The sequence below is a fragment of the Chiloscyllium plagiosum genome, unplaced genomic scaffold (genome assembly GCF_037043375.1).
Source record: "Chiloscyllium plagiosum isolate Xiang-an unplaced genomic scaffold, Cpla_swu_hap1 HiC_scaffold_25, whole genome shotgun sequence".
Taxonomy (NCBI): Eukaryota; Metazoa; Chordata; class Chondrichthyes; order Orectolobiformes; family Hemiscylliidae; genus Chiloscyllium; species Chiloscyllium plagiosum.
In genome coordinates this window covers 62,622,210-62,647,648 of record NW_028270163.1, presented here as the reverse complement: position 1 = coordinate 62,647,648, position 25,439 = coordinate 62,622,210, and the positions used below count along the sequence as shown (strand labels likewise).

Sequence of the window (25,439 nt, the reverse complement as noted above, 5' to 3'; positions counted from 1 at the left end):
TGGGGGGTAAATAGCCCGTGCATTGGGTGGTAAATAGCCCGTGCATTGGGAGGTAAATAGCCCGTGCATTGGGTGGTAAATAGCCCGTGCATTGGGAGGTAAATAGCCCCTGCATTGGGGGGTACATAGCCCCTGCATTGGGTGGTAAATAGCCCCTGCATTGGGAGGTAAATAGCCCGTGCATTGGGGGGTAAATAGCCCATGCATTGGGGGGTACATAGCCCGTGCATTGGGGGGTAAATAGCCCCTGCATTGGAGGGGTAAATAGCCTGTGCATTGGGGGGTAAATAGCCTGTGCATTGGGGGGGTAAATAGCCCCTGCATTGGTGGTAAATAGCCCCTGCATTTGGGGGTAAATAGCCCGTGCATTGGGTGGTAAATAGCCCCTGCATTGGGGGGTAAATAGCCCCGGCATTGGGAGGTAAATAGCCCCTGCATTGGGGAGTAAATAGCCCCGGCATTGGGGGGTAAATAGCCCCTGCATTGGGGGGTAAATAGCCCGTGCATTTGGGGGGTAAATAGCCCCTGCATTGTGGGGGTAAATAGCCCCTGCATTGGGGGGTAAAAAGCCCGTGCATTGGGTGGTAAATAGCCCCTGCATTGGGTGGTAAATAGCCCGTGCATTGGGTGGCAAATAGCCCGTGCACTGGGGGGTAAATAGCCCGTGCATTGTGGGGTAAATAGCCCCTGCATTGGGTGGTAAATAGCCCGTGCATTGGGTGGTAAATAGCCCGTGCTTTGGGTGGTAAATAGCCCCTGCATTTGGGGGTAAATAGCCCCTGCATTGGGGGGTAAATAGCCTGTGCATTGGGGGGTAAATAGCACTTGCATTGGGAGGTAAATAAACCCTGCATTGGGGGGTAAATAGCCCGTGCATTGGGTGGTAAATAGCCCGTGCATTGGGGGGTAAATAGCCCGTGCATTGGGAGGTAAATAGCCCGTGCATTGGGTGGTAAATAGCCCGTGCATTGGGTGGTAAATAGCCCGTGCACTGGGGGGTAAATAGCCCGTGCATTGTGGGGTAAATAGCCCCTGCATTGGGTGGTAAATAGCCCGTGCATTGGGTGGTACATAGCCCGTGCTTTGGGTGGTAAATAGCCCCTGCATTTGGGGGTAAATAGCCCCTGCATTGGGGGGTAAATAGCCTGTGCATTGGGGGGTAAATAGCCCTTGCATTGGGAGGTAAATAGCCCCTGCATTGGGGGGTAAATAGCCCGTGCATTGGGTGGTAAATAGCCCGTGCATTGGGGGGTAAATAGCCCGTGCATTGGGAGGTAAATAGCCCGTGCATTGGGTGGTAAATAGCCCGTGCATTGGGTGGTAAATAGCCCGTGCATTGGGTGGTAAATAGCCCGTGCACTGGGGGGTAAATAGCCCGTGCATTGGGGGGTAAATAGCCCCTGCATTTGGGGGTAAATAGCCCCTGCATTGGGGGGTAAATAGCCTGTGCATTGGGGGGTAAATAGCCCTTGCATTGGGAGGTAAATAGCCCGTGCATTGGGGGGTAAATAGCCCGTGCATTGGGTGGTAAATAGCCCGTGCATTGGGGGGTAAATAGCCCGTGCATTGGGGGGTAAATAGCCCGTGCATTGGGTGGTAAATAGCCCGTGCATTGGGAGATAAATAGCCCGTGCATTGGGGGGTAAATAGCCCGTGCATTGGGAGATAAATAGCCCGTGCATTGGGGGGTAAATAGCCCGTGCATTGGGGGGTAAATAGCCCGTGCATTGGGTGGTAAATAGCCCCTGCATTGGGGGGTAAATAGCCCGTGCATTGGGAGGTAAATAGCCCGTGCATTGGAGGGGGGTAAATAGCCCCTGAATTATGGGAGTTAAATAGCCCGTGTATTTGGGGTAAATAGCCCCTTCATTGGGGGGAAAATAGCACCTGAATTATGTGGGTTAAATAGCCCGTGTATTTGGGGTAAATAGCCTGTGCATTGGGGGGTAAATAGCCCCAGCACTGGGGGGGATATAGTCCCTGCATTCGGGGTAGATAGCCCCTGTATTGGGGGGGGTAAATAGTCCCTACATTCGGGGTAAATAGCCCATGCATTGGGGGGTACATAGCCCGTGCATTGGGGGTAAATAGCCCGTGCATTGGGGGTAAATAGCCCCTGCATTGGGGGTAAATAGCCTCTGCATTGGGGGGTAAATAGCCTGTGCATTGGGGGGGTAAATAGCCCCTGCATTGGGGGGTAAATAGCCCCTGCATTGGGGGGTAAATAGCCCCTGCATTGGGGGGTAAATAGCCTGTGCATTGGGAGGTAAATAGCCCGTGCATTTGGGGGGGTGGGTGAATAGCCCCTGCATTGGGTTGTAAATATCCCCTGCATTGGGGGTAAATAGTCCATGCACTGGGGGGTAAATAGCCCGTCCATTGGAGAATAAATAGCCCGTGCATTGGGGGGTAAATAGCCCGTGTATTTGGCGGGGGGGGGGGGGGGTGAATAGCCCCTGCATTGGGTTGTAAATATCCCCTGCATTGGGGGTAAATAGTCCATGCATTGGGGGGTAATAGTCCGTACATTGGGGGGTAAATAGCCCGTGCATTGGGGGGTAAATATCCCCTGCATTGGGGGGTAAATAGCCCCTGCATTGGGGGGAGGGGGTAAATAGCCCCAGCAATGGGGGGGTAAATAGCCCGTGCATTGGAGGGGGGTAAATAGCCCCTGAATTATGGGGGTTAAATAGCCCGTGTATTTGGGGTAAATAGCCCATGCATTGGGGGGTAAATAGCCCCTGCATTGGGGGGTAAATAGCCTGTGCATTGGGGGATAAATAGCCCCAGCACTGGGGGGGATATAGTCCGTGCATTCGGGGTAGATAGTCCCTGTATTGGGGGGGGGGGGTAAATAGTCCCTACATTCGGGGTAAATAGCCCATGCATTGGGGGGTACATAGCCCGTGCATTGGTGGGTAAATAGCCCCTGCATTGGAGGGGTAAATAGCCTGTGCATTGGGGGGTAAATAGCCTGTGCATTGGGGGGGTAAATAGCCCCTGCATTGGTGGTAAATAGCCCCTGCATTTGGGGGTAAATAGCCACTGCATTTGGGGGTAAATAGCCACTGCATTGGGGGGTAAATAGCCCATGCATTGGGGAATAAATAGCCCGTGCATTTGGGGGTAAATAGCCCGTGCATTGGGGGGGGGGGGGTGAATAGCCCCTGCATTGGGTTTAAATATCCCCTGCATTGGGGGTAAATAGCCCGTACATTGGGGGGTAAATAGCCCGTACATTGGGGGGTAAATAGCCCCTGCATTGGGGGGTAAATAGCCCGCACATTGGGGCGTAAATAGCCCGTACATTGGTGGGTAAATAGCCCGTACATTGGGGGGTAAATAGCCCGTACATTGGGGGGTAAATAGCCCGTATATTGGTGGGTAAATAGCCCCTGCATTGGGGGGTAAATAGCCCGCCCATTGGGGCGTAAATAGCCCGTACATTGGTGGGTAAATAGCCCGTACATTGGGGGGTAAATAGCCCCTGCATTGGGGGGTAAATAGCCCGCACATTGGGGGGTAAATAGCCCGTACATTGGTGGGTAAATAGCCCGTACATTGGGGGGTAAATAGCCCGTACATTGGTGGGTAAATAGCCCCTGCATAGGCGGGGGAGGCTAAATAGCCCATGCATTCGGGGTAAATAGCCCGTCCATTGGGATGTAAACTCCCACTGCACTGGGGGTAAATAGCTCATGCACTGGGGGTAAATAGCCCCAGCATGGGGGGGTAAATAGCCTGTGCATTGGAGAGGGATAAATAGCCATGTATAAGGGGGTAAATGGGCCCTACATTGGGGGTAAATAGCCGGTGCATTAAGGGGCAAATGGCCCCTGCATTGGGGTCAATAGCCCCTGAATTTGGGGTAAGTAGCCCTTGCATTGGGGGGGGGGGTAAATAGCCCCAAGCATTGGGGGGTAAATGGCCCCTGCATTTGGGGTAAATAGCCCGTGCATTGGGAGGTAAATAGCCATTGCATTAAGGGTTAAATAGCCCGTTCATTCGGGAGGTAAATAGCCCGTGCATTGGGGGGTAAATAGCCCTTGCATTTGGAGGTAAATAGCCCCTGCATGTTGGGATAAATAGCCCGTGCATTTGGGGGGTAAATAGCCAAGCATTCGGGGTAAATAGCCCCTGCATTGGGGGGTAAATTGTCCTTGCATTCGGGGTAAATAGCCCCTGCATTGGGGGGTAAATAGTCCTTGCATTCGGGGTAAATAGCCCCTGCATTGGGGGGTAAATAGCCCATGCATTGGGGGTAAATCGCCCCTGCATTGGGGGTAAATAGCCCCTGAATTGGGCGGGGGGTAAATAGTCCCTACATTCGGGGTAAATAAACCACTGAGTTGGAGGGTAAATAGACTGTGCATTGGGGGATAAATAGCCCGTGTATTGGGGGTAAATAGCCCATGCATTTGGGGGTAAATAGCCCATGCATTGGGGGGTAAATAGCCCTTGCATTTGGAGGTAAATAGCCCCTGCATTTGGGGGATATAGTCCGTGTATTCGCGGTAAATAGCCCCTGTAGTAGGGGGTAAATAGCCACTGCATTGGGGGGTAAATAGCCCGTGCAGTGGGGGTAAATGGCCCTAGCATTGGAGGTAAATAGCCCCTGCATTGCGGGGTAAATAGCCCCTGCTTTGGGGGGTTAATAGCCCCTGCTTTGGGGGATATAGTCCGTGCATTCGGGGTAGATAGCCCCTGTATTGGGGAGGGGGGGGTAAATTGCCCCTGTATTCGGGGTAAATAGCCCCTGCATTCGGGGTAAATAGCCCATGCATTTGTGAGTAAAGAGCCCCTGTATTAGGGGGTAAATAGCCCCTGCATTCGGGGTAAATAGCCCATGCATTTGTGAGTAAATAGCCCCTGTATTAGGGGGTAAATAGCCCGTGCATTCGGGGGTAAATGGTCCCTGCAAAGGGGGGGGGGCGAATAAATAGCCCATGCATTTGTGAGTAAATAGCCCGTGCATTCAGGATGTAAATAGCCCCTGTATTAGGGGGTAAATAGCCACTGCATTGGGAGGTAAATCTACCCTGCCTTGGGGGGTAAACCGCCCCTACATTGGGGGTAAATAGCCCGTGCATTCGGGGTAAATAGCGCCTGCATTCGGGGTAAATAGCGCCTGCATTGGGGGTAAATGTGAACGAAAGCCCCGGTGAGGGAGAGTCGCCGCCCGGCTCGTGTTTTGGGCGCAGCCTGGAAACGGGCGGCCATTCGGCCCGTTGTTTATGGGGGCGGGCGGTTGCCAGGAGAGAGCGATCCACTGGGTCTGCCATCGCAGGCAGCAGCATCGATCACAGCCCGGGGCTGGAACTGAGACACAAACCGGGGCATTCCGTGAGAGCAACCACCCCCTGTGTCTGTCTGTATGTGACTCCCTCCCTCCGTGTGTGTCTGTGACTCCCTCCCTGTGTGTGTCTGTGTGACTCCCTCCCTCCCTGTGTGTGTGTGTGTGTGACTCCCTCCCTCCCTGTGTCTGTGTGTGTGACTCCCTCCCTGTGTGTGTGTCTGTGTGACTCCCTCCCTGTGTGTGTGACTCCCTCCCTCCCTGTGTGTGTCTGTGTGACTCCCTCCCTCCCTGTGTCTGTGACTCCCTCCCTGTGTGTGTGTGTGACTCCCTCCCTGTGTGTGTCTGTGTGACTCCCTCCCTCCCTGTGTCTGTGACTCCCTCCCTCCCTCCGTGTCTGTGACTCCCTCCCTCCCTCCGTGTCTGTGTGTGTGACTCCCTCCCTCCCTGTGTCTGTGTGTGTGACACCCTCCCTCCCTCCGTGTGTGTGTCTGTGTGACCCCCTCCCTCCCTCCGTGTGTGTGTGTGACTCCCTCCCTGTGTGTGTGTGTGACTCCCTCCCTGTGTGTGTCTGTGTAACTCCCTCCCTCCGTGTCTGTGTAACTCCCTCCCTCCCTGTGTGTGTGTGTGTGTGACTCCCTCCCTCCCTGTGTGTGTGTGTGTGTGAGACTCCCTCCCTGTGTGTGTGTGTGACTCCCTCCCTCCCTGTGTGTGTGTGTGTGTGACTCCCTCCCTCCCTGTGTGTGTGTGTGTGTGACTCCCTCCCTCCCTGTGTGTGTGTGTGTGTGACTCCCTCCCTGTGTGTGTCTGTGTGACTCCCTCCCTCCCTGTGTGTGTCTGTGTGACTCCCTCCCTCCGTGTCTGTGTGACTCCCTCCCTCCCTGTGTGTGTGTCTGTGTGACTCCCTCCCTCCGTGTCTGTGTGTGTGACTCCCTCCCTCCCTGTGTCTGTGACTCCCTCCCTCCCTCCCTCCGTGTCTGTGTGTGTGACTCCCTCCCTCCCTGTGTCTGTGTGTGTGACTCCCTCCCTCCCTGTGTCTGTGTGTGTGACTCCCTCCCTGTGTCTGTGTGTGTGACTCCCTCCCTCCCTGTGTGTGTGTGTGTGTGACTCCCTCCCTCCCTCCGTGTGTGTGTGTCTGTGTGACTCCCTCCCTGTGTGTCTGTGTGACTCCCTCCCTGTGTGTGTCTGTGTGACTCCCTCCCTCGCTGTGTGTGTCTGTGTGACTCCCTCCCTCGCTGTGTGTGTCTGTGTGACTCCCTCCCTCGCTGTGAGTGTGTGACTCCCTCCCTCCCTGTGTGTGTGTGTGTGTGACTCCCTCCCTCCCTGTGTGTGTGTGTGACTCCCTCCCTCCCTGTGTGTGTGTGTGTGTGTGACTCCCTCCCTCCGAGTGTGTATGTGTGACTCCCTCCCTGTGTATGTGTGACTCCCTCCCTCCCTGTGTATGTGTGACTCCCTCCCTCCGTGTGTGTGACTCCTTCCCTCCCTGTGAGTGTGTATGTGTGTGACTCCTTCCCTCCCTGTGAGTGTGTATGTGTGTGACTCCCTCCCTGTGTGTGTGTCTGTGTGACTCCCTCCCTCCCTGTGTGTGTGTGTGTGTGACTCCCTCCCTCCCTGTGTCTGTGTGTGTGACTCCCTCCCTGTGTGTGTGTCTGTGTGACTCCCTCCCTGTGTGTGTGACTCCCTCCCTCCCTGTGTGTGTCTGTGTGACTCCCTCCCTCCCTGTGTCTGTGACTCCCTCCCTGTGTGTGTGTGTGACTCCCTCCCTGTGTGTGTCTGTGTGACTCCCTCCCTCCCTGTGTCTGTGACTCCCTCCCTCCCTCCGTGTCTGTGACTCCCTCCCTCCCTCCGTGTCTGTGTGTGTGACTCCCTCCCTCCCTGTGTCTGTGTGTGTGACTCCCTCCCTCCCTGTGTCTGTGTGTGTGACCCCCTCCCTCCCTCCGTGTGTGTGTGTGTGTGACTCCCTCCCTCCCTGTGTGTGTGTGTGTGTGACTCCCTCCCTGTGTGTGTGTGTGACTCCCTCCCTGTGTGTGTGTGTGACTCCCTCCCTCCCTGTGTGTGTGTGTGTGACTCCCTCCCTCCCTGTGTGTGTGTGTGTGTGTGACTCCCTCCCTGTGTGTGTCTGTGTGACTCCCTCCCTCCGTGTCTGTGTGACTCCCTCCCTCCCTGTGTGTGTGTCTGTGTGACTCCCTCCCTCCGTGTCTGTGTGTGTGACTCCCTCCCTCCCTGTGTCTGTGACTCCCTCCCTCCCTCCCTCCGTGTCTGTGTGTGTGACTCCCTCCCTCCCTGTGTCTGTGTGTGTGACTCCCTCCCTGTGTCTGTGTGTGTGACTCCCTCCCTCCCTGTGTGTGTGTGTGTGTGACTCCCTCCCTCCCTCCGTGTGTGTGTGTCTGTGTGACTCCCTCCCTGTGTGTCTGTGTGACTCCCTCCCTGTGTGTGTCTGTGTGACTCCCTCCCTCGCTGTGTGTGTCTGTGTGACTCCCTCCCTCGCTGTGTGTGTCTGTGTGACTCCCTCCCTCGCTGTGAGTGTCTGTGTGACTCCCTCCCTCGCTGTGTGTGTCTGTGTGACTCCCTCCCTCGCTGTGAGTGTGTGACTCCCTCCCTCCCTGTGTGTGTGTGTGTGTGACTCCCTCCCTCCCTGTGTGTGTGTGTGACTCCCTCCCTCCCTGTGTGTGTGTGTGTGTGTGACTCCCTCCCTCCGAGTGTGTATGTGTGACTCCCTCCCTGTGTATGTGTGACTCCCTCCCTCCCTGTGTATGTGTGACTCCCTCCCTCCGTGTGTGTGACTCCTTCCCTCCCTGTGAGTGTGTATGTGTGTGACTCCTTCCCTCCCTGTGAGTGTGTATGTGTGTGACTCCCTCCCTGTGTGTGTGTCTGTGTGACTCCCTCCCTCCCTGTGTGTGTATGTGTGTGACTCCTTCCCTCCCTGTGAGTGTGTGTGTGACTCCTTCCCTCCCTGTGTGTGTGTGTGTGACTCCCTCCCTGTGTGTGTGACTCCCTCCCTGTGTGTGTGACTCCCTCCCTCCCTGTGTGTGTGTGACTCCTTCCCTCCCTGTGAGTGTGTTTGTGTGACTCCTTCCCTCCCTGTGAGTGTGTGTGACTCCCTCCCTGTGTGTGTGACTCCCTCCCTCCCTGTGTGTGTGACTCCCTCCCTGTGTGTGTGACTCCCTCCCTCCCTGTGTGTGTGTGACTCCTTCCCTCCCTGTGAGTGTGTATGTGTGACTCCCTCCCTGTGAGTGTGTTTTTGTGTGACTCCTTCCCTCCCTGTGAGTGTGTGTGACTCCCTCCCTGTGTGTGTGACTCCCTCCCTCCCTGTGTGTGTGACTCCCTCCCTGTGTGTGTGACTCCCTCCCTCCGTGTGTGTGACTCCTTCCCTCCCTGTGAGTGTCTCCTTCCCTCCCTGTGAGTGTGTATGTGTGTGACTCCCTCCCTCCCTGTGAGTGTATGTGTGTGACTCCTTCCCTCCCTGTGAGTGTGTGTGACTCCCTCCCTGTGTGTGTGACTCCCTCCCTCCCTGTGTGTGTGACTCCCTCCCTGTGTGTGTGACTCCCTCCCTCCCTGTGTGTGTGTGACTCCTTCCCTCCCTGTGAGTGTGTATGTGTGACTCCCTCCCTGTGAGTGTGTTTTTGTGTGACTCCTTCCCTCCCTGTGAGTGTGTGTGACTCCCTCCCTGTGTGTGTGACTCCCTCCCTCCCTGTGTGTGTGTGTCTGTGTGACTCCCTCCCTCCCTGTGTGTGTGTGTGTGTGACTCCCTCCCTCCCTGTGTCTGTGTGTGTGACTCCCTCCCTGTGTGTGTGTCTGTGTGACTCCCTCCCTGTGTGTGTGACTCCCTCCCTCCCTGTGTGTGTCTGTGTGACTCCCTCCCTCCCTGTGTCTGTGACTCCCTCCCTGTGTGTGTGTGTGACTCCCTCCCTGTGTGTGTCTGTGTGACTCCCTCCCTCCCTGTGTCTGTGACTCCCTCCCTCCCTCCGTGTCTGTGACTCCCTCCCTCCCTCCGTGTCTGTGTGTGTGACTCCCTCCCTCCCTGTGTCTGTGTGTGTGACACCCTCCCTCCCTCCGTGTGTGTGTCTGTGTGACCCCCTCCCTCCCTCCGTGTGTGTGTGTGACTCCCTCCCTGTGTGTGTGTGTGACTCCCTCCCTGTGTGTGTCTGTGTAACTCCCTCCCTCCGTGTCTGTGTAACTCCCTCCCTCCCTGTGTGTGTGTGTGTGTGACTCCCTCCCTCCCTGTGTGTGTGTGTGTGTGAGACTCCCTCCCTGTGTGTGTGTGTGACTCCCTCCCTCCCTGTGTGTGTGTGTGTGTGACTCCCTCCCTCCCTGTGTGTGTGTGTGTGTGACTCCCTCCCTCCCTGTGTGTGTGTGTGTGTGACTCCCTCCCTGTGTGTGTCTGTGTGACTCCCTCCCTCCCTGTGTGTGTCTGTGTGACTCCCTCCCTCCGTGTCTGTGTGACTCCCTCCCTCCCTGTGTGTGTGTCTGTGTGACTCCCTCCCTCCGTGTCTGTGTGTGTGACTCCCTCCCTCCCTGTGTCTGTGACTCCCTCCCTCCCTCCCTCCGTGTCTGTGTGTGTGACTCCCTCCCTCCCTGTGTCTGTGTGTGTGACTCCCTCCCTCCCTGTGTCTGTGTGTGTGACTCCCTCCCTGTGTCTGTGTGTGTGACTCCCTCCCTCCCTGTGTGTGTGTGTGTGTGACTCCCTCCCTCCCTCCGTGTGTGTGTGTCTGTGTGACTCCCTCCCTGTGTGTCTGTGTGACTCCCTCCCTGTGTGTGTCTGTGTGACTCCCTCCCTCGCTGTGTGTGTCTGTGTGACTCCCTCCCTCGCTGTGTGTGTCTGTGTGACTCCCTCCCTCGCTGTGAGTGTGTGACTCCCTCCCTCCCTGTGTGTGTGTGTGTGTGACTCCCTCCCTCCCTGTGTGTGTGTGTGACTCCCTCCCTCCCTGTGTGTGTGTGTGTGTGTGACTCCCTCCCTCCGAGTGTGTATGTGTGACTCCCTCCCTGTGTATGTGTGACTCCCTCCCTCCCTGTGTATGTGTGACTCCCTCCCTCCGTGTGTGTGACTCCTTCCCTCCCTGTGAGTGTGTATGTGTGTGACTCCTTCCCTCCCTGTGAGTGTGTATGTGTGTGACTCCCTCCCTGTGTGTGTGTCTGTGTGACTCCCTCCCTCCCTGTGTGTGTGTGTGTGTGACTCCCTCCCTCCCTGTGTCTGTGTGTGTGACTCCCTCCCTGTGTGTGTGTCTGTGTGACTCCCTCCCTGTGTGTGTGACTCCCTCCCTCCCTGTGTGTGTCTGTGTGACTCCCTCCCTCCCTGTGTCTGTGACTCCCTCCCTGTGTGTGTGTGTGACTCCCTCCCTGTGTGTGTCTGTGTGACTCCCTCCCTCCCTGTGTCTGTGACTCCCTCCCTCCCTCCGTGTCTGTGACTCCCTCCCTCCCTCCGTGTCTGTGTGTGTGACTCCCTCCCTCCCTGTGTCTGTGTGTGTGACTCCCTCCCTCCCTGTGTCTGTGTGTGTGACCCCCTCCCTCCCTCCGTGTGTGTGTGTGTGTGACTCCCTCCCTCCCTGTGTGTGTGTGTGTGTGACTCCCTCCCTGTGTGTGTGTGTGACTCCCTCCCTGTGTGTGTCTGTGTGACTCCCTCCCTCCGTGTCTGTGTAACTCCCTCCCTCCCTGTGTGTGTGTGTGTGTGTGACTCCCTCCCTCCCTGTGTGTGTGTGTGTGTGTGACTCCCTCCCTGTGTGTGTGTGTGACTCCCTCCCTCCCTGTGTGTGTGTGTGTGACTCCCTCCCTCCCTGTGTGTGTGTGTGTGTGTGACTCCCTCCCTGTGTGTGTCTGTGTGACTCCCTCCCTCCGTGTCTGTGTGACTCCCTCCCTCCCTGTGTGTGTGTCTGTGTGACTCCCTCCCTCCGTGTCTGTGTGTGTGACTCCCTCCCTCCCTGTGTCTGTGACTCCCTCCCTCCCTCCCTCCGTGTCTGTGTGTGTGACTCCCTCCCTCCCTGTGTCTGTGTGTGTGACTCCCTCCCTCCCTGTGTCTGTGTGTGTGACTCCCTCCCTGTGTCTGTGTGTGTGACTCCCTCCCTCCCTGTGTGTGTGTGTGTGTGACTCCCTCCCTCCCTCCGTGTGTGTGTGTCTGTGTGACTCCCTCCCTGTGTGTCTGTGTGACTCCCTCCCTGTGTGTGTCTGTGTGACTCCCTCCCTCGCTGTGTGTGTCTGTGTGACTCCCTCCCTCGCTGTGTGTGTCTGTGTGACTCCCTCCCTCGCTGTGAGTGTGTGACTCCCTCCCTCCCTGTGTGTGTGTGTGTGTGACTCCCTCCCTCCCTGTGTGTGTGTGTGACTCCCTCCCTCCCTGTGTGTGTGTGTGTGTGTGACTCCCTCCCTCCGAGTGTGTATGTGTGACTCCCTCCCTGTGTATGTGTGACTCCCTCCCTCCCTGTGTATGTGTGACTCCCTCCCTCCGTGTGTGTGACTCCTTCCCTCCCTGTGAGTGTGTATGTGTGTGACTCCTTCCCTCCCTGTGAGTGTGTATGTGTGTGACTCCCTCCCTGTGTGTGTGTCTGTGTGACTCCCTCCCTCCCTGTGTGTGTGTGTGTGTGACTCCCTCCCTCCCTGTGTCTGTGTGTGTGACTCCCTCCCTGTGTGTGTGTCTGTGTGACTCCCTCCCTGTGTGTGTGACTCCCTCCCTCCCTGTGTGTGTCTGTGTGACTCCCTCCCTCCCTGTGTCTGTGACTCCCTCCCTGTGTGTGTGTGTGACTCCCTCCCTGTGTGTGTCTGTGTGACTCCCTCCCTCCCTGTGTCTGTGACTCCCTCCCTCCCTCCGTGTCTGTGACTCCCTCCCTCCCTCCGTGTCTGTGTGTGTGACTCCCTCCCTCCCTGTGTCTGTGTGTGTGACTCCCTCCCTCCCTGTGTCTGTGTGTGTGACCCCCTCCCTCCCTCCGTGTGTGTGTGTGTGTGACTCCCTCCCTCCCTGTGTGTGTGTGTGTGTGACTCCCTCCCTGTGTGTGTGTGTGACTCCCTCCCTGTGTGTGTCTGTGTGACTCCCTCCCTCCGTGTCTGTGTAACTCCCTCCCTCCCTGTGTGTGTGTGTGTGTGTGACTCCCTCCCTCCCTGTGTGTGTGTGTGTGTGTGACTCCCTCCCTGTGTGTGTGTGTGACTCCCTCCCTCCCTGTGTGTGTGTGTGTGACTCCCTCCCTCCCTGTGTGTGTGTGTGTGTGTGACTCCCTCCCTGTGTGTGTCTGTGTGACTCCCTCCCTCCGTGTCTGTGTGACTCCCTCCCTCCCTGTGTGTGTGTCTGTGTGACTCCCTCCCTCCGTGTCTGTGTGTGTGACTCCCTCCCTCCCTGTGTCTGTGACTCCCTCCCTCCCTCCCTCCGTGTCTGTGTGTGTGACTCCCTCCCTCCCTGTGTCTGTGTGTGTGACTCCCTCCCTCCCTGTGTCTGTGTGTGTGACTCCCTCCCTGTGTCTGTGTGTGTGACTCCCTCCCTCCCTGTGTGTGTGTGTGTGTGACTCCCTCCCTCCCTCCGTGTGTGTGTGTCTGTGTGACTCCCTCCCTGTGTGTCTGTGTGACTCCCTCCCTGTGTGTGTCTGTGTGACTCCCTCCCTCGCTGTGTGTGTCTGTGTGACTCCCTCCCTCGCTGTGTGTGTCTGTGTGACTCCCTCCCTCGCTGTGAGTGTCTGTGTGACTCCCTCCCTCGCTGTGTGTGTCTGTGTGACTCCCTCCCTCGCTGTGAGTGTGTGACTCCCTCCCTCCCTGTGTGTGTGTGTGTGTGACTCCCTCCCTCCCTGTGTGTGTGTGTGACTCCCTCCCTCCCTGTGTGTGTGTGTGACTCCCTCCCTCCGAGTGTGTATGTGTGACTCCCTCCCTGTGTATGTGTGACTCCCTCCCTCCCTGTGTATGTGTGACTCCCTCCCTCCGTGTGTGTGACTCCTTCCCTCCCTGTGAGTGTGTATGTGTGTGACTCCTTCCCTCCCTGTGAGTGTGTATGTGTGTGACTCCCTCCCTGTGTGTGTGTCTGTGTGACTCCCTCCCTCCCTGTGTGTGTATGTGTGTGACTCCTTCCCTCCCTGTGAGTGTGTGTGTGACTCCTTCCCTCCCTGTGTGTGTGTGTGTGACTCCCTCCCTGTGTGTGTGACTCCCTCCCTGTGTGTGTGACTCCCTCCCTCCCTGTGTGTGTGTGACTCCTTCCCTCCCTGTGTGTGTGTGTGTGTGACTCCCTCCCTGTGTGTGTGACTCCCTCCCTCCCTGTGTGTGTGACTCCCTCCCTGTGTGTGTGACTCCCTCCCTCCGTGTGTGACTCCCTCCCTCCCTGTGTGTGTGTGACTCCTTCCCTCCCTGTGAGTGTGTATGTGTGACTCCCTCCCTGTGAGTGTGTTTTTGTGTGACTCCTTCCCTCCCTGTGAGTGTGTGTGACTCCCTCCCTGTGTGTGTGACTCCCTCCCTCCCTGTGTGTGTGACTCCCTCCCTGTGTGTGTGACTCCCTCCCTCCGTGTGTGTGACTCCTTCCCTCCCTGTGAGTGTCTCCTTCCCTCCCTGTGAGTGTGTATGTGTGTGACTCCCTCCCTCCCTGTGAGTGTATGTGTGTGACTCCTTCCCTCCCTGTGAGTGTGTGTGACTCCCTCCCTGTGTGTGTGACTCCCTCCCTCCCTGTGTGTGTGACTCCCTCCCTGTGTGTGTGACTCCCTCCCTCCCTGTGTGTGTGTGACTCCTTCCCTCCCTGTGAGTGTGTATGTGTGACTCCCTCCCTGTGAGTGTGTTTTTGTGTGACTCCTTCCCTCCCTGTGAGTGTGTGTGACTCCCTCCCTGTGTGTGTGACTCCCTCCCTCCCTGTGTGTGTGACTCCCTCCCTGTGTGTGTGACTCCCTCCCTCCGTGTGTGTGACTCCTTCCCTCCCTGTGAGTGTGTATGTGTGTGACTCCCTCCCTCCCTGTGTGTGTATGTGTGTGACTCCTTCCCTCCCTGTGAGTGTGTATGTGTGTGACTCCCTCCCTGTGTGTGTGACTCCCTCCCTCCCTGTGTGTGTGACTCCCTCCCTGTGTGTGTGTGTATGACTCCCTCCCTCCCTGTGTGTGTGTGTGACTCCCTCCCTCCCTGTGTGTGTGTGTGTGTGACTCCCTCCCTGTGTGTGTCTGTGTGACTCCCTCCCTCCCTGTGTGTGTCTGTGTGACTCCCTCCCTCCGTGTCTGTGTGACTCCCTCCCTCCCTGTGTGTGTGTCTGTGTGACTCCCTCCCTCCGTGTCTGTGTGTGTGACTCCCTCCCTCCCTGTGTCTGTGACTCCCTCCCTCCCTCCCTCCGTGTCTGTGTGTGTGACTCCCTCCCTCCCTGTGTCTGTGTGTGTGACTCCCTCCCTCCCTGTGTCTGTGTGTGTGACTCCCTCCCTGTGTCTGTGTGTGTGACTCCCTCCCTCCCTCCGTGTGTGTGTGTGTGACTCCCTCCCTCCCTCCGTGTGTGTGTGTCTGTGTGACTCCCTCCCTGTGTGTCTGTGTGACTCCCTCCCTGTGTGTGTCTGTGTGACTCCCTCCCTCGCTGTGTGTGTCTGTGTGACTCCCTCCCTCGCTGTGTGTGTCTGTGTGACTCCCTCCCTCGCTGTGTGTGTCTGTGTGACTCCCTCCCTCGCTGTGTGTGTCTGTGTGACTCCCTCCCTCGCTGTGAGTGTGTGACTCCCTCCCTCCCTGTGTGTGTGTGTGTGTGACTCCCTCCCTCCCTGTGTGTGTGTGTGACTCCCTCCCTCCCTGTGTGTGTGTGTGTGTGTGACTCCCTCCCTCCGAGTGTGTATGTGTGACTCCCTCCCTGTGTATGTGTGACTCCCTCCCTCCCTGTGTATGTGTGACTCCCTCCCTCCGTGTGTGTGACTCCTTCCCTCCCTGTGAGTGTGTATGTGTGTGACTCCTTCCCTCCCTGTGAGTGTGTATGTGTGTGACTCCCTCCCTGTGTGTGTGTCTGTGTGACTCCCTCCCTCCCTGTGTGTGTATGTGTGTGACTCCTTCCCTCCCTGTGAGTGTGTGTGTGACTCCTTCCCTCCCTGTGTGTGTGTGTGTGACTCCCTCCCTGTGTGTGTGACTCCCTCCCTGTGTGTGTGACTCCCTCCCTCCCTGTGTGTGTGTGACTCCTTCCCTCCCTGTGAGTGTGTATGTGTGACTCCCTCCCTGTGAGTGTGTTTTTGTGTGACTCCTTCCCTCCCTGTGAGTGTGTGTGACTCCCTCCCTGTGTGTGTGACTCCCTCCCTCCCTGTGTGTGTGACTCCCTCCCTGTGTGTGTGACTCCCTCCCTCCGTGTGTGTGACTCCTTCCCTCCCTGTGTGTGTATGTGTGTGACTCCTTCCCTCCCTGTGAGTGTGTATGTGTGTGGCTCCCTCCCTCCCTGTGTGTGTGTGTGTGTGACTCCCTCCCTGTGTGTGTGACTCCCTCCCTCCCTGTGTGTGTGACTCCCTCCCTGTGTGTGTGTGTATGACTCCCTCCCTCCCTGTGTGTGTGTGTGACTCCCTCCCTCCCTGTGTGTGTGTGACTCCCTCCCTCCCTGTGTGTGTGTGTGTGTGTGACTCCCTCCCTGTGTGTGTGACTCCCTCCCTCCCTGTGTGTGTGTGACTCCCTCCCTCCCTGTGAATGTGTGTGACTCCCTCCCTCCCTGTGTGTGTGACTCCTTCCCTGTGAATGTGTGTGACTCCCTCCCTCCCTGTGTGTGTGACTCCTTCCCTGTGTGTGTGTGTGACTCTCTTCCGCCCTGTGTGTGTGTGTGTGTGACTCCCTCCCTCCCTGTGTGTGTGTGACTCCTTCCCTGTGTGTGTGTGTGTGACTCCTTCCCTGTGTGTGTGTCTGACTCCCTCCCTCCCTCCCTCCCTGTGTGTGTGTGTGACTCCCTTCCGCCCTGTGTGTGTGTGTGACTCCTTCCCTGTGTGTGTGTGTGTGTGACTCCCTCCCTGTGTGTGTGTCTGACTCCCTCCCTCCCTGTGTGTGTGTGACTCCCTCCCTCCCTCCCTCCCTGTGTGTGTGTGTGACTCCCTTCCGCCCTGTGTGTGTGACTCCTTCCCTGTGTGTGTGTGACTCCCTCCCTCCCTCCCTCCCTGTGTGTGTCTGTGTGTGACTCCTTCCCTCCCTGTGAGTGTCTGTGTGTGACTCCCTCCCTCCCTGTGAGTGTGTGTGTGACTCCCTCCCTGTGTGTGTGACTCCCTCCCTCCCTGTGTGTGTGTGTGTGTGTGACTCCTTCCCTCCCTGTGTGTGTGTGACTCCCTCCCTGTGTGTGTGTGACTCCTTCCCTGTGTGTGTGTGTGTGACTCCCTTCCGCCCTGTGTGTGTGTGACTCCCTCCCTCCCTGTGTGTGTCTGTGTGTGACTCCTTCCCTCCCTGTGAGTGTCTGTGTGTGACTCCCTCCCTCCCTGTGAGTGTGTGTGTGACTCCCTCCCTGTGTGTGTGACTCCCTCCCTCCCTGTGTGTGTGTGTGTGTGTGACTCCTTCCCTCCCTGTGTGTGTGTGACTCCCTCCCTGTGTGTGTGTGTGTGACTCCCTCCCTGTGTGTGTGTGTGTGACTCCCTCCCTCCCTGTGTGTGTGTGACTCCCTCCCTCCCTGTGTGTGTGTGTGTGTGTGACTCCCTCCCTCCCTGTGTGTGTGTGTGTGTGACTCCCTCCCTCCCTGTGTGTGTGTGTGTGACTCCCTCCCTCCCTGTGTGTGTCTGTGTGACTCCCTCCCTCCCTGTGTGTGTGTGTGTGTGTGACTCCTTCCCTCCCTGTGTGTGTGTGTGACTCCTTCCCTCCCTGTGTGTGTGTGTGTGTGTGTGTGACTCCCTCCCTCCCTGTGTGTGTCTGTGTGACTCCCTCCCTCCCTGTGTGTGTCTGTGTGACTCCCTCCCTCCCTGTGTGTGTGTGTGTCTGTGTGACTCCCTCCCTCCCTGTGTGTGTCTGTGTGACTCCTTCCCTCCCTGTGTGTGTGTGACTCCTTCCCTCACTGTGTGTGTGTGTGTGTGTGTGACTCCCTCCCTCCCTGTGTGTGTCTGTGTGACTCCCTCCCTCCCTGTGTGTGTCTGTGTGTGACTCCCTCCCTCCCTGTGTGTGTGTGTGTGACTCCTTCCCTCCCTCCCTGTGTGTGTGTGTGTGACTCCTTCCCTCCATGTGTGTGTGTGACTCCCTCCCTGTGAGTGTGTGACTCCTTCCCTCCCTGTGTGTGTCTGTGTGACTCCCTCCCTCCCTGTGTGTCTGTGTGACTCCCTCCCTCCCTGTGTGTGTGTGTGTGTGTGACTCCCTCCCTCCCTGTGTGTGTGTGTGTGTGACTCCTTCCCTCCCTCCCTGTGTGTGTGTGTGTGACTCCTTCCCTCCATGTGTGTGTGTGACTCCCTCCCTGTGAGTGTGTCTGTGTGTGACTCCTTCCCTCCCTGTGTGTGTCTGTGTGACTCCCTCCCTCCCTGTGTGTCTGTGTGACTCCCTCCCTCCCTGTGTGTGTGTGTCTGTGTGACTCCCTCCCTCCCTGTGTGTCTGTGTGACTCCCTCCCTCCCTGTGTGTGTGTGTGTGTGTGACTCCCTCCCTGTGTGTGTGACTCCCTCCCTGTGTGTGTGACACCCTCCCTCCCTGTGTGTGTATGTGTGTGACTCCTTCCCTCCCTGTGTGTGTATGTGTGTGACTCCTTCCCTGTGTGTGTGTGTGTGTGACTCCCTCCCGCCCTGTGTGTGTGTATGTGTGATTCCCTCCCTCCCTGTGTGTGTGACTCCCTCCCTCCCTGTGTGTGTGTGACTCCTTCCCTCCCTGTGAGTGTGTATGTGTGACTCCCTCCCTGTGAGTGTGTATGACTCCCTCCCTCCCTGTGTGTGTCTGTGTGACTCCCTCCCTCCCTGTGTGTGTCTGTGTGACTCCCTCCCTCCCTGTGTGTGTGTGTGTGTGTGTGTGATTCCCTCCCTCCCTGTGTGTGTGTGTGTGACTCCCTCCCTCCCTGTGTGTGTGTGTGTGCGTGACTCCCCCCCTCCCTGTGTGTGTGTGTGTGTGTGACTCCCTCCCTCCCTGTGTGTGTGTGTGTCTGTGTGACTCCCTCCCTCCCTGTGTGTGTGTGTGTGTGAGTGACTCCCCCCCTCCCTGTGTGTGTGTGTGTGTGTGAGTGACTCCCCCCCTCCCTGTGTGTGTGTGTGTGTCTGTGTGACTCCCTCCCTGTGTGTGTGAGTGTGACTCCCTCCCTCCCTGTGTGTGTGTGTGACTCCCTCCCTGTGTGTGTGTGTGACTCCCTCCCTCCCTGTGTGTGTGTGTGACTCCCTCCCTCCCTGTGTGTGTGTGTGACTCCCTCCCTCCCTGTGTGTGTATGTGTGACTCCCTCCCTGTGTGTGTGTGTGTGACTCCCTCCCTCCCTGTGTGTGTGTGTGTGACTCCCTCCTTCCCTGTGTGTGTGTGTGACTCCCTCCCTGTGTGTTTGTGTGTGTGTGTGTGACTCCCTCCCTCCCTGTGTGTGTGTGTATGTGACTCCCTCCCACCCTGTGTGTGTGTGTCTGTGTGACTCCCTCCCTCCCTGTGTGTGTGTGTGTGTGTGACTCCCTCCCTCCCTGTGTGTGTCTGTGTGACTCCCTCCCTCCCTGTGTGTGTCTGTGTGACTCCTTCCCTCCCTGTGTGTGTGTCTGTGTGACTCCTTCCCTCCCTGTGTGTGTGTCTGTGTGACTCCTTCCCTCCCTGTGTGTGTGTGTGTGTGATTCCCTCCCACCCTGTGTGTGTGTGTGTGATTCCCTCCCACCCTGTGTGTGTGTGTGACTCCCTCCCTCCCTGTGTGTGTGTGTGTGACTCCCTCCCTCCCTGTGTGTGTGTGTGTGTGACTCCCTCCCTCCCTGTGTGTGTCTGTGTGACTCCTTCCCTCCCTGTGTGTGTGTGTGACTCCCTCCCTCCCTGTGTGTGTGTGACTCCCTCCCTGTGTGTGTGTGACTCCCTCCCTGTGTGTGTGTGTGACTCCCTCCCTCCCTGTGTGTGTGTGACTCCCTCCCTCCCTGTGTGTGTGTGTGACTCCCTCCCTCCCTGTGTGTGTGTGACTCCCTCCCTCCCTGTGTGTGTGTCTGTGTGACTCCCTCCCTCCCTGTGTGTGTGTGACTCCCTCCCTCCCTGTGTGTGTGTGTGACTCCCTCCCTGTGTGTGTGTGTGACTCCTTCCCTCCCTGTGTGTGTGTGTGTGTGTGACTCCTTCCCTCCCTGTGTGTGTGTGTGTGTGTGTGACTCCCTCCTTCTCTGTGTGTGTGTGTGTGTGTGACTCCCTCCCTGTGTGTGTGTGTGTGTGACTCCCTCCCTGTGTGTGTGTGAGTGTGTGTGTGACTCCCTCCTTCCCTATGTGTGTGTGACTCCCTCCCTGTGTGTGTGTGACTCCCTCCCTCCCTGTGTGTGTGTGTGTGTGTGACTCCCTCCTTCCCTGTGTGTGTGTGTGTGTGTGACTCCCTCCCTGTGTGTGTGTGTGTGTGTGACTCCCTCCTTCCCTGTGTGTGTGTGTGTGTGTGTGTGACCCCCTCCCTGTGTGTGTGTGTGACTCCCTCCTTCCCTGTGTGTGTGTGTGTGTGTGACTCCCTCCTTCCCTGTGTGTGTGTGTGTGTGACTCCCTCCCTGTGTGTGTGTGTGTGACTCCCTCCCTCCCTGTGTGTGTGTGTGTGTGTGTGTGACTCCCTCCCTGTGTGTGTGTGAGACTCCCTCCCTGTGTGTGTGTGTGTGACTCCCTCCCTCCCTGTGTGTGTGTGTGTGACTCCCTCCCTCCCTGTGTGTGTGTGTGACTCCCTCCCTCCCTGTGTGTGTGTGTGTGACTCCCTCCCTGTGTGTGTGTGTGTGACTCCCTCCCTCCCTGTGTGTGTGTGTGTGACTCCCTCCCTGTGTGTGTGTGTGTGACTCCCTCCCTCCCTGTGTGTGTGTGTGACTCCCTCCCTCCCTGTGTGTGTCTGTCTCTCTGTGGTTCAACCCCCCCCCCCCTCCCCTTTTACACATTTACTCCAACTATGTGCCAGTCTTTCACTCTTTCCCTGAACACTTTGTTCTGCCTCATTTCCAGTTTCTCTCTCTCGGAAAGATCAGGTTGGTTACTTGTTTCGCTGAGTTATTGTATGTTGTGATTATTGTATGATGACGTGGTTTGTATGACGTGGTTTGTGATTATTGTATGACGTGGTTTTTGTATGACGTGGTTTTTGTATGACGTGGTTTTTGTATGACGTGGTTTTTGTATGACGTGGTTTTTGTATGACGGTGTGATTATTGAATGACGGTGTGGTTATTGAATGGTGTGGTTATTGAATGGTGTGGTTATTGAATGGTGTGGTTATTGAATGGTGTGGTTATTGAATGGTGTGGTTATTGAATGGTGTGGTTATTGAATGGTGTGGTTATTGAATGGTGTGGTTATTGAATGGTGTGGTTATTGAATGGTGTGGTTATTGAATGGTGTGGTTATTGAATGGTGTGGTTATTGAATGGTGTGGTTATTGAATGGTGTGGTTATTGAATGGTGTGGTTATTGAATGGTGTGGTTATTGAATGGTGTGGTTATTGAATGGTGTGGTTATTGAATGGTGTGGTTATTGAATGGTGTGGTTATTGAATGGTGTGGTTATTGAATGGTGTGGTTATTGAATGGTGTGGTTATTGAATGGTGTGGTTATTGAATGGTGTGGTTATTGAATGGTGTGGTTATTGAATGGTGTGGTTATTGAATGGTGTGGTTATTGAATGGTGTGGTTATTGAATGGTGTGGTTATTGAATGGTGTGGTTATTGAATGGTGTGGTTATTGAATGGTGTGGTTATTGAATGGTGTGGTTATTGAATGGTGTGGTTATTGAATGGTGTGGTTATTGAATGGTGTGGTTATTGAATGGTGTGGTTATTGAATGGTGTGGTTATTGAATGGTGTGGTTATTGAATGGTGTGGTTATTGAATGGTGTGGTTATTGAATGGTGTGGTTATTGAATGGTGTGGTTATTGAATGGTGTGGTTATTGAATGGTGTGGTTATTGAATGGTGTGGTTATTGAATGGTGTGGTTATTGAATGGTGTGGTTATTGAATGGTGTGGTTATTGAATGGTGTGGTTATTGAATGGTGTGGTTATTGAATGGTGTGGTTATTGAATGGTGTGGTTATTGAATGGTGTGGTTATTGAATGGTGTGGTTATTGAATGGTGTGGTTATTGAATGGTGTGGTTATTGTATGGTGTGGTTATTGTATGGTGTGGTTATTGTATGGTGTGGTTATTGTATGGTGTGGTTATTGTATGGTGTGGTTATTGTATGGTGTGGTTATTGTATGATGTGTGGGTATTGTATGATGTGGTGGTTTTTGTATGATGTGGTGGTTTTTGTATGGTGTGGTTTTTGTATGATATTGTATGTTGTGGTTATTGTTTGATGTGGTTATTAATGATATTGTATGGTGTGGTTATTGTATGGTGTGGTTATTGTATGATGTGGTCATGGTGTGATGTGGTTATTGTAGGATGTGGTTATGGTATGATGTGGTTATTGTCTGATGGTGTGGTTATTGTATGATGTGGTTATTGTATTTTGATGTGGTTTTTGTATGATATTGTATGATGTGGTTATTGTATGTTGTGGTTATTGAATGATGTTGTGGTTATTGTATGATGTGGTTATTAATGTTATTGTATGGTGTGGTTATTGTATGATGTGGTTTTCATATGATATTGTATGTTGTGGTTATTGAATGATGTTGTGGTTATTGTATGATGTCGTTATTAATGATATTTTATGGTGTGGTTATTGTATGGTGTGGTTATTGTATGATGTGGTCATGGTGTGATGTGGTTATTGTAGGATGTGGTTATGGTATGATGTGGTTATTGTCTGATGGTGTGGTTATTGTATGATGTGGTTATTGTATTTTGATGTGGTTTTTGTATGATATTGTATGATGTGGTTATTGTATGTTGTGGTTATTGAATGATGTTGTGGTTATTGTATGATGTGGTTATTAATGTTATTGTATGATGTGGTTATTGTATGATGTGGTTTTCATATGATATTGTATGTTGTGGTTATTGAATGATGTTGTGGTTATTGTATGATGTCGTTATTAATGATATTGTATGGTGTGGTTATGGTGTGATGTGGTTATGGTGTGATGTGGTTATGGTGTGATGTGGTTATTGTATGATGGCGTGGTTATTGTATGATATTGTATGATGTGGTTATTGTATGTTGTGGTTATTGTATGGTGTGGTTATTAATGATGGTATTGTATGGTGTGGTTATGGTGTGATGTGGTTATGGTGTGATGTGGTTATTGTACGATGTTGTGGTTATTGTATGATATTGTATGATGTGGTTATTGTATTTTGATGTGGTTATTGTATGATGTGGTTATTGTAGGATTTTGTGGTGGTTGTATGTTGTGGTTATTGTATGATGTGGTAGTTATTGTATGCAGTGGTTATTGTATGATGTGGTTATTGTATGTTGTGGTTATTGTAGAATGTGGTTATTGTAGGATGTGGTTAATGTATGTTATTGTATGATGTGGTTATTGTATGATTTTGTGGTTATTGTATGTTGTGGTTATTGTATGATGTGGTGGTTATTGTATGTGGTGGTTATTGTATGTTGTGGTTATTGTATGATGTGGTTATTGTATGATGTGCTTATTGTAATTTGTTATTGTATGATGTGGTGGTTATTGTATGCAGTGGCTATTGTATGTAGTGGTGGTTATTGTATGATTTTGTGGTTATTGTATGTTCTGGTTATTGTATGTTGTCGTTATTGTATGATTTTGTGGTGGTTATTGTATGTTGTGGTTATTGTATGAAGTTGTGGTTATTGTATGAAGTGGTTATTGTATGAAGTTGTGGTTATTGTATGAAGTTGTGGTTATTGTATGTTGTGGTTATTGTAGGATGTGGTTATTGTATGATGTGCTTATTGTAATTTGTTATTGTATGATGTAGTGGTGGTTATTGTATGATTTTGTGGTTATTGTATGTTCTGGTTATTGTATGTTGTCGTTATTGTATGATTTTGTGGTGGTTATTGTATGAAGTTGTGGTTATTGTATGAAGATGTGGTTATTGTAGGATGTGGTTATTGTAGGATGTGGTTATTGTATGTTGTGGTTATTGTATGTTGTGGTTATTGTATGATTTTGTGGTTATTGTATGATGTGGTTATTGCATGATTTTGTGGTTATTGTATGTGGTGGTTATTGCATGATTTTGTGGTTATTGTATGTTGTGGTTATTGTATGATGTGGTTATTGCATGATTTTGTGGTTATTGTATGATGTGGTTATTGCATGATTTTGTGGTTATTGTATGATGTGGTTATTGCATGATGTTGTGGTTATTGTATGATGTGGTTATTGCATGATTTTGTGGTTATTGTATGATGTTGTGGTTATTGTATGATGTGGTTATTGCATGATTTTGTGGTTATTGTATGATGTGGTTATTGCATGATTTTGTGGTTATTGTATGTGGTGGTTATTGCATGATTTTGTGGTTATTGTATGTTGTGGTTATTGTATGATGTGGTTATTGCATGATTTTGTGGTTATTGTATGATGTGGTTATTGCATGATTTTGTGGTTATTGTATGATGTGGTTATTGCATGATGTTGTGGTTATTGTATGATGTGGTTATTGCATGATTTTGTGGTTATTGTATGATGTTGTGGTTATTGTATGATGTGGTTATTGCATGATTTTGTGGTTATTGTATGATGTGGTTATTGCATGATTTTGTGGTTATTGTATGATGTGGTTATTGCATGATTTTGTGGTTATTGTATGATGTGGTTATTGTATGATTTTGTGGTGGTTATTGTATGTTGTGGTTATTGTATGAAGTTGTGGTTATTGTATGAAGTTGTGGTTATTGTATGAAGTTGTGGTTATTGTAGGATGTGGTTATTGTATGATGTGGTTATTGTATGACGTGGTTATTGCATGATTTTGTGGTTATTGTATGATGTGGTTATTGTATGATTTTGTGGTGGTTATTGTATGTTGTGGTTATTGTATGTTGTGGTTATTGTATGATGTGGTTATTGTAATTTGTTATTGTATGATGTTGTGGTGGTTATTGTATGCAGTGGCTATTGTATGTAGTGGTGGTTATTGTATGATTTTGTGGTTATTGTATGTTCTGGTTATTGTATGTTGTCGTTATTGTATGATTTTGTGGTGGTTATTGTATGTTGTGGTTATTGTATGAAGTTGTGGTTATTGTATGAAGTTGTGGTTATTGTAGGATGTGGTTATTGTAGGATGTGGTTATTGTATGTTGTGGTTATTGTATGTTGTGGTTATTGTATGTTGTGGTTATTGTATGTTGTGGTTATTGTATGTTGTGGTTATTGTATGTTGTGGTTATTGTATGATTTTGTGGTTATTGTATGATGTGGTTATTGCATGATTTTGTGGTTATTGTATGATGTGGTTATTGCATGATTTTGTGGTTATTGCATGATGTGGTTATTGTATGATGTGGTTATTGTATGATGTGGTTATTGCATGATTTTGTGGTTATTGTATGTTGTGGTTATTGTATGATGTGGTTATTGCATGATTTTGTGGTTATTGTATGATGTGGTTATTGCATGATGTGGTTATTGCATGAATTTGTGGTTATTGTATGATGTGGTTATTGTATGATGTGGTTATTGTATGATGTGGTTATTGCATGATTTTGTGGTTATTGTATGATGTGGTTATTGTATGATTTTGTGGTGGTTATTGTATGTTGTGGTTATTGTATGATGTGGTGGTTATTGTATGTTGTGGTGGTTATTGTATGATGTGGTGGTTATTGTATGATGTGGTTATTGTATGATGTGGTTATTGTATGTGGTGGTTATTGTGTGATTTTGTGGTGGTAATTTTATGATGTTATTGTATGTTGTGGTTATTGTATGTTGTGGTTATTGTATGTTGTGGTTATTGTATGATTTTGTGGTTATTGTGTGATGTGGTTATTGTATGTTGTTATTGTATGATTTTGTGGTGGTTATTGTATGATGTGGTGGTTATTGTGTGAGGTTGTGGTTATTGTGTGAGGTTGTGGTTATTGTAGGATGTGGTTATTGTAGGATGTGGTTATTGTAGGATGTGGTTATTGTAGGATGTGGTTATTGTAGGATGTGGTTATTGTAGGATGTGGTTATTGTATGTTGTGGTTATTGTAGAATGTGGTTATTGTAGGATGTGGTTAATGTATGTTATTGTATGATGTGGTTA

The 25,439-nt window shown here is 52.5% G+C and overlaps 1 protein-coding gene across 2 annotated transcripts in view; it reads left to right on the top strand.

Moving 5' to 3' along the window:
- Positions 1–5,291: 5,291 nt before the first annotated feature.
- The window catches only part of LOC122545192 (forkhead box protein J1-A-like), a 63,906-nt gene continuing 43,758 nt past the window's right edge, over positions 5,292–25,439 (top strand). The window contains exon 1 of one of the 2 annotated variants that reach the window (XM_088000834.1): positions 5,292–5,343. The gene's annotated coding sequence lies outside the window, so the exon portion shown is untranslated. Of the gene's footprint in view, positions 5,344–20,172; positions 20,270–25,439 lie in introns of those variants that run through there. The other variant, XM_088000833.1, reaches the window with a different exon arrangement.